The 15674-nt window shown below is 42.6% G+C and overlaps 1 pseudogene; it reads left to right on the forward strand.

Moving 5' to 3' along the window:
• Positions 1-15424: 15424 nt before the first annotated feature.
• LOC126482493 (5S ribosomal RNA) lies at positions 15425-15542 on the forward strand (annotated as a pseudogene).
• The last annotated feature ends 132 nt before the right edge of the window (positions 15543-15674 follow it).

Genomic DNA, 15674 nt, shown 5'->3' on the forward strand with positions numbered 1-15674 from the left:
AATCCATGGTGAAGAAATAAAAACTTTGAGGTTCGCCGATGACATTGTAATTCTGTCACAGACAGCAAAGGACTTGGAAGAACAGTTGAAAGAAATGGACAGTGTCTTGAAAGGAGGATATAAGATGAACATCAACAAAAGCAAAACGAGGGTAATGGAATGTAGTCGAATTAAGTCGGGTGATGCTGAGGGAAATAGATTAGGAAATGAGACACTTAAAGTAGTAAAGGAGTTTTGCTATTTGGGGAGTAAAATAACTGATGATGGTCGAAGTAGAGAGGATATAAAACGTAGACTGGCAATGGCAAGGAAAGCATTTCTGAAGAAGAGAAATTTGTTAACATCGAGTATAGATTTAAGTGTCAGGAAGTCGTTTCTGAAAGTATTTGTATGGAGTGTAGCCATGCATGGAAGTGAAACATGGACGATAAATAGTTTAGGCAAGAAGAGAATAGAAGCTTTCGAAATGTGGTGCTACAGAAGAACGCTGAAGATTAGAAGGGTAGATCACATAAGTAATGATGAAGTGTTGAATACAATTTGGGAGAAGAGGAGTTTGTGGCACAACTTGACAAGAAGAAGGGACTGGTTGGTAGGACATGTTCTGAAGCATCAAGGGACCACAAATTTAGCATTGGAGGGCAGCGTGGAGGGTTAAAAACGTAGAGGGAGACCAAGAGATGAATACACTAAGCAGATTCAGAAGGATGTAGGTTGCTGTAAGTACTGGGAGATGAAGAAGCTTGCACAGGATAGGGTAGCATGGAGAGCTGCATCAAACCAGTCTCAGGACTGAAGACCACAACAACAACAACAACATGTACATATTGTTAAACTTGCACTACCTCACATTCAACAAAGCGAACTGGAAAAACCCGGCAGTGGCGGACACTAACTCGGTCATGCGACCTGGTAGAGATACGGTCCAGCTGAAACTCGGAAAGTAGTGCGCATTGTTAACTCACAGTGCAAGCACTGGGCGGGCAGCCGCGCTAGCTTGCTGTGAATTTCATTAAATTTACTGACGATGAGAAGGAAAAAAGACTGCCATTGCTGCCGGAAGAGGTGACGAATCGTGCAAGCAAAATGTTCTGCGTGATTAAGGCGATGGTGTGCAAATTATGGCTAGAGCGGTACGATGTTGGGTCGAGTTTCTGCCAAAAAGGAGAAGAAAACGTACACACAACGTACATCCATTTACGAATGGAGAAATCTGTTACAAGGCAGCATCATAACCCAGTAGAGATAGCATTTTGGATTATAAAATAGGGAGGAATTTTGATTTCCCGGTATGTTGTATGTTTGACACCTCTCGTGAAAAACCCAAGTTCCAGTCCTTCTCCCTCTTGTGGCTGGATATGTCAGTGATTTCGCCTTAATCACTTTTTTACTGCAGTTTTGTACAAAATGCCTAATAATCATTGTTGCAGAGGATTTATTTTCCTTCAAATTTTACACAAAATATTTGTAATTACTCTTTATACGCGCTGAGAATGTGAAAGTGGACTCGAAACTCAGTCAAACATGTTCTTACACAGATCTACAGAAAATTTTCTTGAACGAACTCCACAATTTTCTGAGTGGAGTTCGGGTTCACCCTGTGTACATAGAATGTGTGCTTTTAGTCGCTAGTTAATATAACTACCATATACATTTATCTTAGAGTTCATTCTTAAAGTCCATTTCTACAAGAGATTAGTGTACGTACATGGAGACTGAAGCGTTTCCCTTTCAGCTCATGCTTCTCTCAGGCTATATAGTTTTTGAAAATGCAGATTCATCAGTAGCATTTACAAAATGAAGTATTAAAACAAGGAAAAATAGTTATTTCTTGATTGAATTAGTTACTTGTTAAGGTCATATCGGATGTAATTTGTAAAGCATTCTATACTGTAATTTTCATTTGATATTCATTATGATCTGAAGAGGAAAGCTAATTGCTTTTGTAGCAGCTACAAAATTAGGCTGCAATTACTGTGTCACACAAGTTCTATACTTTAATTTCAGTTCCTTTTTATGTTCATTGTTTGTCAGAAGCCCATTTATCATCTTGACCGAAATCCACGTCACTAAGTGCATTACGGCAGTAATGTGTTTCAATGGTGTCAATAATATTTTAAAGCTAGAAACATTGGGAAAAAAGAGAGAAGATAAGTATCTTGTCTTATTTCTGATGAATAATAAACATAATTTTTACATTACTAGCGATTTAGATAAACATACTGCAGACACAGAAATAATTTGTTTGTATCTATGTAGACTTTACTTCCCTGTCTTGGGTTCGGAGTTAATTCCGTGTTATGCTTTAGGTATACTTCAAGAACTATGAAATCTTTATAAATTAAAAAGGAATTTGGACTCATGTCTCATTACATGCTCTACAAACTATCCGATTTATCTAGTTTCAAATAAAGAAATATCTTGTTATGTTCATTGGTAGCACACCTATAATCTTACAGACCTTGGAGAACTTAACGTTATTTGACAGTTATCACTGGATTCCTGTATTAAGTTGCGATAATTATTGTGAGGCGGCGGCTTGTTACAGGCCTCCACGACACATATTTTTCTTCTCATTTCCGTGTCATATTTGCATCCCAAACTCTCAATATTCATTCGCATTCTGATACAATTTGATTTACGGAATTTCCGTGTGGTTACGCGCTTACTATATGAGTGGTTAGGTCGCAGCTCACGTTTTCTTATTGTATTGTCTTCTGTCAAACCCTTCACGCAGTATCATGTCTCCCATTTCATCTTCATCTACATCCTCTTCCATTTCATTGCCCACTGACAGCCTTGGGTGAGCCAGTCCTGACAAAACTCTACCATCTGGTGAGCAAGACGTATGAGACAGGCAAAATACCGTCAGACTTCAAGAAGAATATAATAATTCCAATCCCAAAGAAAGCAGGTGATGACAGATGTGAAAATTACCGAACTATCAGCTTAATAAGTCTCGACTGCAAAATACTAACGCGAATTCTTTACAGACGAATGGAAAAACTGGTAGAAGCCGACCTGGGGGAAGATCAGTTTGGACAGGTAGATCACATAACTAATGAGGAGGTTTCACAAGCTGCGACATCGTCGCGAAAAAAAACAGCGACCCGTATATGTAATAAGTTTCCTTTAATTTACGTCTACGGTCACAATCTTTTTTTTTTTTAACAGATTACTGATTTCGGTCTTTCATGACCATCATCAGATATGCAGCAAAGATGGGAAAAATATAAATACACTCGCAAACTGTATACAGCTTAAGAACAATACATAGACCATAGTGAAAAGTATTAGTGACAAAATTTACAGTTGTGCGCTTTAAATATGAAGAGGCATACCTGTTTCATAAAAACAAAGTCCTAATATACTGCAGCCATAGTGGCATCGTCAAATGCAGATCTGATGATGGTCATTAAAGACCGAAATCGGTAATCTGTTAAATAAAAAGATTGTGACTATAGACGCAAATTAAAGGAAAATTATTAATGAGGAGGTGTTGAATAGAAATGGGGAGAAGAGGAATTTGTGGCACATGTTGACTAGAAGAAGGGATCGGTTGGTAGGACATGTTCTGAGGCATCAAGGGATCACCAGTTTAGTATTGGAGGGCAGTGTGGAAGGTAAAAATCGGAGAGGGAGACCAAGAGATGAATACACTAAGGAGATCCAGAAGGATGTAGGCTGCAGTAGGTACTGGGAGATGAAGAAGCTTGCACAGGATAGAGTAGCATGGAGAGCAGCATCAAACCAGTCTCAGGACTGAAGACCACAACAACAACAACAACAACATTGTCTTCTGCTCACAAGTAAATTTACTTCTCTGTCTTAGGAATTTCCTTTCATCGTGTCAGGCTCTGGGACAGCGGTTGTTCCATTTGTTTGGAGGAGAGCGTAAGTAAATAGAGTTCTCGCGGCTGAAAGGAAACAGTGATCACTTGAGCAGTAGGCCGTCCCCTAACACTTTTTTTTCACTTGCTGCTTCTTTCTTTATGATTTATGTTCTGATTGCTTATGGTGGGTCGTTATTTGTCTTATAACCTTTTAGGCGCTGCGATGGGTCGTGTGGTCTGAGATGATGTGTAAGATCATGCCAGCTCCTACCTACCATCGCACCGTTGCCTATGTCCGCCACGTAGAGGCAGACTTTTGTATTTCTTTTCTTTTGGTTTCTTTATCTTTTCTGTTTTTTTCTTTGTTTTTCTTTTGTTTTAATTTTTCTTGTTGGTCATCTTTTGTTGTTTGTGTCTAAAGCAAAGAGAAACATTTATAAAATTAACAGACTTTCTAACTTAAACTCTAACCGTATTTTTGAGAAGAATAAAAACAGAAGATCGGAAAGATGATAGTGGAAGAATGTCCCTTCACCAAGTGTGTATGACGGTGAGTGTCTTGTAATTGTCCCTGAAGCCACTGACGGTCAATCACAGACAGCTCTTCATCTAAATCTAACATTTACTCTAGATTTCCTATTAACTAAACTTTAACCTCAACAGTTGGCTTTACAAGATATTGTCAGTAGGTTGTTTTTCTACTTGGATAAAGAGCTGTAGAGATAAATGCTAGTTTTTAGCTGTTGTGTTGTATAGTTACGAATTTCTTCATTTTCATTTACGGTCGTGTCGGAACCAGTATCATCACCTGATTCCATGTCGGAATCAGTGCTGTTTTCCACCCTGTGGATTCCTCCCTGTCTTTGGATATGCACTTGTTGTCTGGCTCGGACATACTCTCTAAAGTTCCTTTGGGTATATCGTTAGTGAGCGTGTTTAGCGTGGTCCACTGGTCGTCATCTCTGAGCATTGCGTGTATGGTGTCTTGAATACTGTTGAGGTTTAAGTGTAAGTGTGTCTGGCTTTGGCGTATTGTCCGCACAAAAAGACGATGTGTTCAGAGGAGCCTTCTTCCCCATATGTGCATGTTGGTGTCTACCTCAGGCGGTTTAAGAGCGTGGGAAGCGTACCACACTGCGACTGGGATCGATATGTTTGAGTTTTAGCCTGTCCCTTGCATCGGGAAAGAATTGGTGTAGTATGTGGTCCTTATCACTTGTGTTCCACTCACCTTGTCACGTATCTATCTTCCAGTTTTTAAATTAACATTTCGTGCCAATTGGTACTCCAGTGCTCTTTCGAACTTGGTCGTGCCTTCCCTCTTTAAGCCAGTACGTATCTTATCGTAATGTCTGTTGGGTGGGTTCCTCATATGACGAGGGTCAGGTTTGTTGATAGGTTCAACATGTGAGCTCATGTGCTGGCGGCGAAGCTTATTACCGACTCGAAGAGAGCACAATGGTATGTCCTTGTAAGTGACAAGGGCAGTTTAAATAGTTCTGAACTTAGTTTTGCCAATTTGTGTAATATTTTTTCTGCTTTGTGACCAAGTGCATGTGTTCATGGAAATTTTGCTTTTCGTCTGTATGTACCCGAGATAGTGTGCAGTGTCTGTTCGTTTACTGTTGGTGTCCGCTGTTTAAACACTAGGGTTTCTCTGGAGAGACCCTTTCAGTGATTCTGTTGTTGTCACACCATTGTTTTATTGTTCTGAGTGTTCCATTTGCTCTTTGTTCTAGGTGGGACCAATTGTTAGCAGACACTACGGCCGAAAAGGTCGTCTGCGTATGTGACAATTCCATCTGTCGTTACTGTTCCCTCCAGTAGCTCCAGGAGGGGTTCAGTAGTGACGTCCAAGAAGATAGGGCCACAGACCTACCCTTGAGGGTAGGTTTCTAGTTCGTTTCATTACTTTTTGGCCGTTCATCTGCCATTTGACCAATCTGTTGTTACAGTAGTCTAGTAGATTGTTGTATAATGTTTCGAGTATCTCCAGTTGTCTGAGTCTCTTGAACATTGCGGGCCACCAGAGATTATCAAATGCATCCGAAATGTCGATCACAATTGCCATTGCATGCGTAGCCCTGGTGTTAATGGAAATTTGTAACGCTTTGTTGATGGCATCATCGATCGAATTTCCCTCTCTGAAGCCGCAGTGGTGTTGGCTTAAGCCATGGAGAGCTCTGTATGCATGCAAAAGCCTGCACAAGAGCTTTTCCTGGATCTTGGGAAGTGTATTTGTAAGACATATTGGCCTATATGACTTGGGATCCGATGGATCCCTGTCAGCTGCCTTCTTTATTAGGACTGCCTTGGAGATCTTCCAAACTGTAGGCACTCGTCCAGCTGTGGAGCGTCATTTAGTGAGTTGTAAGGAATGGGGTGATCCGTGGTATTATCTGTTTTAATAGTTCTGAATGAATTCCATCTGGTCCAGTTGCTTTCTTGTTTTTGAGCTCTGAGATCGGTATCGCCACCTCTTCTTGAGCAAAAGGATAGGTGGCTGTGGTAGTGTTGTATGGTGCTTCAGTTCCTCTCGCAATGTTGCTTGTTGGTGTGTCAGTGTTGACGATGTCATCAGGTAGGAGCTAACACCGAACATTCAGGTAGCTGCATCAGCCTCGCGGTAATCCCTGTTGTGCTGTGTGAGTAGAACTGGAGAGCCAACTACAGAGTATGGCCAGTATGGAGAATAGAGGAAATGGACACATGTAGTCCGAGCTCTGACTGATTCTCCCATTACGAGCGTTTTCTGTCATATTGTGCACTTTAGACACTGTCCACAGAAACCTAACATTTAAACGTTAGGACGTTGGAACTTCTATTTTCTAGTAGAGAGAAAGGTGTGTTAAACACTAGTTGCAATTCCGAGAGATTCCCAACAAGCAAGCCTTCCCGAGAGGAAATTTATGCTTTCTGTCTGCTCTCAGAATTCTCGATGTGGATTGGCAAATACATTAGTGCTCCTGCTGGTGGGAGCTGGTGATTGTGCTTGGAGGTCCATGGAATGGTGAAAATTTAAGACTTTTTCTGTGATTGGTCGTAAAGACTGTACAAGGGTGAGCCGTGGTCGGCTCGCGTTCATACCGTTTGTTCTTTGGCAGATTGTTGCATTTGAGTGGCATCTTATTTCTCCCTGAGTTACTACCATAACGAGTTGCTGACTTTCTCCCATCAGTGGCAGCAGCAGCACTTATCGATGCTAATACTGCTGTACCATCTTTGGTGTGACCGATATATTTCATCGCGTGGTGGTGTGTGTGAGGCAGTCGGTCGGTTGGGGCAGAGCAGCGAGGAAGTCTCCGCGGCGCGGAATCAGGCTGGGACAGCTGGCGGTGTGCACGCGCGGTCGGATTGTGAGGTGCTAGCTGCAAGAGCTACAAAGTTCGTTGCCTACCGAACCTGGACACTGAAGATGAGTGATCAGTTAACCTGTTGCAAAACCTCAACTGCTGCGACATCTCTTCGTTCATTATCGCTTGTTGCTTCCTGCTAGCAGCAACGTGTGGTGTGTTGGAGTCTGCAAAATTTTGCTGCTGTCTTCCTGTGTGGTCTTTAACTATTAAATTGGTTGTTGCTTATCAGTGAAGTGCACCAGCGGTATTTTCTGCATTGTGGGCGTTAACGTCCCAGTTACCTGCCCTGGACGTTAGCGTAGTTTTCCGGCAGTGTGTTTTTCCTCGCCGTGTTGATGCTGTCCAGTACGGCGCGTAGTTCGATAGCCTTAGAGTTGTTTGTTCATATTTTTTTCTTAAGAGTGGTTATTGTGCCTTGGCTGTTTTTAGACGCCAATTTTGAAGACGTAGTGCGGATGGTAACTTCGTCCTCGGCTGATATTTTCCGTTGTCGTACTGTTGGTTGAGCGGAAGGGAATTGATAAGGTTGTTGGTCGCTCCTTCAGTCGTCCCTGGGTCGGGTTGCCATCCGATTACTTAACCTTACTCTTGGCTGCCTGTCTCACCTTTGTTAGAGCTACCTCCTCAGGCCGACCCTTGGAACACTTCTGAGCACTGAAGTTCTGTTGGTTTTAGGTTGTGATTTTCATTTTAGTCTGATGTACTGTGCGAGGCTTTCAGCCATCTATTAATTTAGTTTGTTTTAATTTTAAGATAAGGCCTTCAGCTGACTTACATTAAAGTTTGAAGATTGATTTGTTTAATAACTAAAATTTTGAAAGTTTGTTCTATCTGAAATTCCTGTTATCCAGGCCCGAAGCCCTGAGCTGTTCAATGTCTTGTGTGTGGCCTTCAGCCGAGTATTTACGCGAAATTTTTTTGTAAGTAAGGCCTTCAGCTGCCTGTATTCTTTAAAGCAATTTTTATAACTTTTGTTAAGGCCTTCAGCCGTTCTTGCTTTTGGTGTAGTTTTGGGCCTACAACCCAGGAGGTGTCGCAAGTTTTCTTAACTAGGCCTTCAGCTGTATTGTTTTAATTTGATCCTTTTAACGCAATGTATAATAAGTGGTTGTTAGGAAAATAAAAGTTTGTGTGTTTTGTGCAACTAACAGTAACTGATTACGGCCCCCTCCACAACCACAACCTGATCCGCTCTGTCCTGCGAAACCAGATTTCAGAGGGTTTTCTCTGATTCTGAAGCGAGCCAGGAATATTTTGGGCTTAGTCTTTGGTCTGGTTTTTGGTGGAGTTGCAGCTCAGTCTTGGTCTGACTTCACAGGTTTTTAGTGTTCGTTTGATTCGGATCTTCAAGTTTCACATCATACTCACCGGTCACGGAATATTTCCGGTGTTTCGTTCGCAGTGACGGAGGCGCCGAGCCCCATGTTGTTCAGACACAGCTCCAGTCCAAGCGCCAGCCGGCCACGCTCGGTAGCCAGCGACAGCACAGCCATAGTGAGACCACCAAAGCAATGCGCACCTGAGAATTCAGTAGACTCGTCAGTGAAATACGTATCATCGAACAGTTTCGACCTGTGTTTCAAATGAACTTGTCGCCTCGTGCACTCTCTCACTTCCTCGCGATGTTTCTTTTTCTGAAATGATGTGTATCTTAGTGGCCAGCACACGGCGTTTACATTAACTCACCAGAAATTTATTTTTCCTGTGATGACTTTTCTGTTTTTCCTTTCCATTTGATAATTCTGTGATGTGCTCGCTCATTCACAACCTCTTCCTTTTATTACTGTATTAAACTTACGTTGAGAGTCTGATGACCCCCAATACGTGACGCTTACAACACCGGGCACAGCTGTTTATTTTTCAAGCACCACCTTCTGGCGACTATTAAATAATTCATTATCTTCTGTTTGAAATCATTGCAATTTGTTAATCTCCAATTAGATTCGTGTTCACTTGCACTTCTCAAAGCTCCCATTTTGTATCTTAATCTACGACTTCAATATTTTTTAATCCGGAGTCAATAGTTTGCACTTTCTTTTACACACTGTGTACCCAGATACTTCTACCCAGGAGAGGGGGGAGGGGCATTGTGGCAAAAAGACTTGTTACTTGACTGGAGTCCCCTGACGTCACGGTGAGGCTGCGTAGTGCAGAGCAGCAATGGGATTATACGGCTTTGGCGTGTTACTTGTTCATTCGGTTTGGTTCAATACACAGTGGAATGACAGATGTATCACACATTAGGGCCAAATAAATGATAATTAAGATGAAAAATAACTCTCTCGTTTGATGAAGATGCAGATTTTAATGTAGCCTGTTCCAGATTTCTGTTGCTGTCTAATACACGAAGATGCAATCCGTAGCCCCTTTCTCCTTATGACACATTTCTTCATAGCTTCTAACTTTGCTTCTTGATTCGGATACCTAATCCTTATAAATGTTCTTGTTCTTACGCAAAAAGCACTAACAGTGTAAAGAGCCTCAGGAAAGTTTTGTTTCAAAATAGAGCACAGAGACTTTACTGTTTTTTGTTTGCGCAATCCATTTCCATGAAAAGCAGTGAATTCTTCAAATACGCCACTTTTTGCTGCTGGAAAGTCTAACGATTTATCAATGTTTTGCCACTTCAATGGAACATAGTCTGCACTGTATTTCACCGCATCTAGAAGAACATCCGAGGTTACAGAATCATCACACGCTGTTACCACATCTGTTAATAGTTTTTCTTCGTCATTCACAGCTTCTGGGATTTATCGTACTGACGATTCATCAACAACACATAGCTCACAGGCAATGAAACTTAGGGGCGCAGAATCTGAGTCGACGTTACACTGCGTTTAATTCTTCAGTGACCGGCGCGTTTTCAGAGAAAGAACTATCAGTTGCATTACCCGTTAGTAAAGGAGACGCACGCTGTTCCATACTTCAAATGGCACAGGGTTATTATAAAATATGCCTAACCTCATGCTCCAGAAAAAAGATTCAAGCAATCTTGATTTGGCCTGGAAGTTAATATGTAGCTGACTTTCGTACTTTTTAGGCTTTTGACAAGACCAAAGAGAGATTTTATTGACTTAATGAAACTTTTTTGGAAAGCCATCAGTCTGGCTCTATCACCAGCTCACAATGCCGAACAAATGTCTAGGAATCTCTTTAATGTCTTCTCGCGAATTTGTGACATTCATTCTAAATCCACATGAACATTCATCGTTTGGAACTCTGGAGTTCAAGACATCAAGGATGTCGTTAACGAGTTGAATAACATTGCTTTCAGCGTCTTTGTGAAGAACATACTTGAAAGCCTAAGCTGTTCGTCGTGAGAACAGGCGCGTCCGCGTCCAGTGACATTGAAGTACGGTTCAGTAATGCGGTGTGCTAATGGTAAGTCACTTTTTTATGTTTAAAAATTTCTTGTGTAGCAGTCATAGTTATTTTGGAGCCATATAGTAGCGTAATGAAATGGTTCGCGGACAACTTTAACAAATGTAGTACATCGTAGAAAATCCATTCATTCCTGGTATAGGCTGCTGGATATACGAAATATTTCTTTCAAACTTTTATATTCTTTTCACACGTATTACATGTCACAGCTACAACATTTATTCCCGATTCCTCAACTGCTTTAATGATACTCTGAAGCAAAATACGCCATAATTGTGTCAAAGTAATAATAAATTGGTTGCTTTCATTGCTTACACAACCTACGGATCATGCAAACTTGAACATCGGAATGTAGACAAACTAATATGTCCTCCGACGAATCGTAATATATGCGAACATCAGCATTCATTTCGCCAAATGTTAAAACTGCTCTTCTCTCTTGAATAGTAAAACTGTTTGTTTCAGCCTCAAATGAATACAGGATATTTTCGAAAGTACTCGGTCTGCATTTAAATGCCTTCGTCCATTACCGAAATTTTGCCCTGCACAGCAAGGATATTTTTAGCTTTCATCAATATGCATAAGCTATGCTTTTGGTGACAGAGCTTTTGAAATCAAGGCACGGACAGTGTCCTTTGAATTACACTTTACCTTTTTACTTGTATTTGCCGCGGTTTAAAACATTTTGACAACACGTTGCTCATTATAGTTTGGTTTTTTCTGTCAGGTCAGATGACCTTCCCGTCCGCTTTATCGAAAGACCGCGACGAAGAAGATCTGGTTTACTTCACAAGGCTACATCATATCTCTTTAGCGCTGCTTTCCACTATGCATTTAGCTTTATTAAAAGTTCATGGCTTGTTGATTTGGTGGAGGGGACCGAACACTGAAGTCATCGGTCCTGTCGGATTAGGGAAGGAAGTCGGCCGTACCCTTTTCAGAGAAACCATCCCGGCATTTGCCTGAAGCGATTTAGGGAAAGCACGGAAAACCTAAATCAGGATGGCCGGACGTGGGTTTGAACAGTCGCTCTCCCGAAATGCGAGTCCAGTGCGCTAACCACTGCGCCACCTCGCTCGATGTTAGAAGTTCAAACTCGGCCCTCAGTTCCTTAATTTCTAAATCCTGACACACTGTTTAACTGAGCTCGTTTGCTGTGGTCTGGTCGATATTTTTTTCTTTTTTTTTGGTTGACAGTTTCTAAAGACGTCAAAGCTCGTTTTCACGAACTAACCACATTAATTTATCATTATTAATCACTAGTAATAGGCGAAAGCGATAAATTAGACAGATCTTGTCAATTTAAAAAAAAGGAGGGGGACGATGGATGCTCCCAGGGGCAAAGTGGGCAGAGGTCATTTTACGAAGCCTGACCACGAGGTCTCCTTCGCCAAACGGGAACGTATGGAAGGGGCAAATGGCCACAGGAGAATATTCAATTATTTGCTGACAAAAAATAAATCCACCTTTTCTATAGCTTGTCTCTGAAAAAAAAGGAAACAAACATAAAGTTACATTTCTGGGGCATGCATGAGCGGCGTCGATACTCCATGGACGTCACCACCGCATCTTAATGGCATATCTTTTCGTAAAGTCGTGTAGGTGCCGTTATCTGTTCAATCGCCTACGTGTGAATGTATCAAATTTATCACCCGTCATGACTAATCCAGCTATGGGGGGATTGTGGAAAATGCCACGTAAGAAACTCGAAAAGAATTGGCTACACTTGTATTCTTCACAACAGCACAATGACGATTGTTTAAATATTTCCAAAAATCCATGAGTCCTGTGGCACCACCTCCAAACAAATAATGAATTGTGTGACATCTGATCCATCTGACGTCATTGTGTTTCGTCCTCGGGTAATAATCAATGTTCAGGTAGAGATGAGTACGTGAATCGAAATAAGCGAGCGACACCCGTAAAAAGAGAACCAAAATTTGACGCACAAAATACCATGTCTCTTCCGCCGTCCAACAATGTAGCCCGTGTTCGTATAATATCCTGTCAGTAACTCCTGGTGTAGTGGTTAGCGTTGTTGCCTCTGGATCACACGGTCTCGGGTTCAATTCCCGGCCAGGTCGGGGATTTTCTCCGCCCGGTGAGTGGGTGTTTATGTTGTCCTCATCATTTCATCACAATTCGGGAAAATGACGAGACTGGACAGTGAAAAGATTGGGACTTTGTTCGGGCGCTGATAACCACGCTATTGAGCGCCCCACAAACCAAAATCATCATCATCATCATCATCATCATCGTCTGTATCTTGAACATTGCAGTTCACACGTAAAGGCGAATAGGCAAGGTGGATCATATGAAGTCTCTCTCGATTAATCTGTTTCCTATTCACCGTCAGGTACCAGATCGAGCGTACGTCTGAACGTAGGGTTACTCGTTGACAATGCGCTTTGCTACCTTCCACTGCATGATAGGCTATATCAGTTCGACGACATTAGGCGACTGGCGGCGAAGTAAGGTGCGATAGATGTCATTGACCGTTGGTAAGTGATAGACAGGGAGAACGCCGCGTAGGTAGCTATACTCCAGATAAAACCTCCTAAAGTAGGAAAATGGCATCGGTATCTCAGTGAGCGCCACCGGAAGGTGAAGGGAAGATGGTGCTGGTGCCTGCATCAGTAAGCCCGTGAGGCTGGTCGGGCACCGCTGCCGAAGTTTGAGGTGGATACCAACGTATAGAGACACTGGTCGATCACGAAAGCTGACAAGACCGAGTCCATCACGGTCTTTAGGAAGAGTGAGGGAGTCGTACCGAACCTTAAACATCATTCCAGCGCTGACAAACGACCCGAATGCGGACATAAAGCTCCGAGCTATGTATTTAGGCATCGGTAGCATTTGCGCTACATGCGGAATTCGTGATGTCTGATAGACATTAATAAATTTCGTTCGTTGATGAAGGTCCAAAGCACGAAGACCATGGTCCGTAAGTCCAGAACGGATATGTTGCAAGGGGCTCCGGTAATTAAGGGTCGTCGTGCTTGAGTCGTCTTCCGTGAAGTCGATACCAAGACGACGGATTTTATCTCACACTCTGAGTGGGGCAACTCTTCCAGATGTCATCCCGGTGCCAGCATTCAAGGCCACCGATTTATGAACATTTAAACGGCTTCCTGAAGCTTCACCAATAAGTGATGACTCTGCGGACATAATGTTCGTCACGAAAAGTTAACATCAGATCACCTGCATGCGCAGTGCGCTTGAAAATAATGCCACTAAGAGACAATCCCGTCAGGCGGTGTCGCAGACCGCACAACAAAAGTTCTAATGCTAGAGCTCACAGTGTCGTCGATAAGGGACATCCCTTTCTAACAGAGCGGCGAATCAGCAAGGCGTTCGACAGTCTACTGTTGACATGCATTTCAGATGTTGCGTTACGTAGGAGACGGAGCACCACCTCGACGAAAGCGGCCGGGTAATGCGTGTTCTGAATGGCAGCGGTGAAGTACATATGACTGACACGATCAAATGCTTGACCGAAGTCTATCGCAGACAGCGCTCCTGGTACACGCCACACCTGAGCGAGGGCAATCAGGTACCTATTGTGGCCCGGGCCGCGTGGATGTACTGCGTCCCATCCATCGATGCGTAATCCATTATCAACTGACCTCTTCAGCCAGTCTCACTTAACCTCCTGTTGTTAAGGCATTTGCGCAGCACGTGCAATGTTGTTTCAAATGGCTCTGAGCACTATGGGACTTAACTTCTGAGGTCATCAGTCCCCTAGAACTTACAACTACTTAAACCTAACTAAACTAAGGACATCACACAGCCCGAGGCAGGATTCGAACCTGCGACAGTAGCGATCGCGCGGTTTCAGACTGTAGCGCCTAGAACCGCTCGGCCAACCCGGCCGGCACGTGAAATGTGCTAGTATAAGAACTCAGTCGGAAGTTGTACTATATTCTTACATTGAAATAGTTACTACGTCTCGACAACATGAAAAAAGGTCGACTATTTACACGGCAAATGAAGCTATATTATTCAGGAGCAAAAGCTAATAAACCTGAACAACGTAATTTATTTATTTCCTACACAATGTAATGAGTCAGTCATTGTTGTAGAGTAATCAAGCACTGCATGAAAAAAAGCATTAAATTTATGTGAATTAATTTATTTTACGGTAGGTTTAGAATTATAACTAGTCTGAGTGTCATTTACATACTGACTTCTTATCTTCCCGCTTGCATCTCTGCCTTCTGTAATTTTTTCTTCATTCTAGTTTGGAATGTTCATTGCCGTGGGTAGTAGCTTCTTTCTTGAAGATGACTTTAAAAGTTAGTTTCTCAAATCTCGTTCGTAATCTTCAGACCGAAAATGAACTGAACATATTCGTGCAGTTTTCATATTCACGCTGTTCCCACGTTTTCACCGAACTATCGTTTCATGGTGGAAGTGCTCGTCTTTGGGAAAACCATAATAAATAATGTTTGTCGTACTTCGAGCGATTTCAATGCATTGTACCATAGCGCAATTGCAGTGACCATTTCGTGACTGACACGAAAGGAGTTATTTCCTTTGGATGCACCACGACTTCCGTGTTCTGTCGAATGCACAGCCACTAGAGTCCTCAAGGTGATGTCAAGGCGCACAAGGGAATTTTTTGTTCCTCAGTAGCTGGAATGGTCTATCTTCTTTTTCTACATGCCTTGCTTCTACCATAAAGATTGGGCGAGGCCTCTCTGAAAACCTGAGGGACATTGTTATATGTTTGCGTCATGCGCAACAGTTGAAGTTTATGAAGTAGCCTAATTGCTTCAGGGGCTAGACTGCCATTTTTGGCTGATATTGGGTGCTAGTCTGCAATTAAATTTACATCTGCTTACCTAAGGAGTGGGCAACGGCCTTGCCGCAGTGGATACACCGCTTCCCGTAAGATCACCGAAGTTAAGCGCTGTCGGGCGTGGTCGGCACTTGGATGGGTGACCATCCAGGCCGCCGTGCGCTGTTGCCATTTTTCGGCGTGCACTCAGCCTCGTGATGCCAATTGAGGAGCTACTCGACCGGATAGTAGCGGCTTCGGTCAAGAATACCATCATAACAACCGGGAGAGCGGTGTGCTGACCCCACTCCCCTCCTATTCGCA

The sequence above is a fragment of the Schistocerca serialis genome, chromosome 5, assembly GCF_023864345.2.
Source record: "Schistocerca serialis cubense isolate TAMUIC-IGC-003099 chromosome 5, iqSchSeri2.2, whole genome shotgun sequence".
Lineage (NCBI taxonomy): Eukaryota > Metazoa > Arthropoda > Insecta > Orthoptera > Acrididae > Schistocerca > Schistocerca serialis.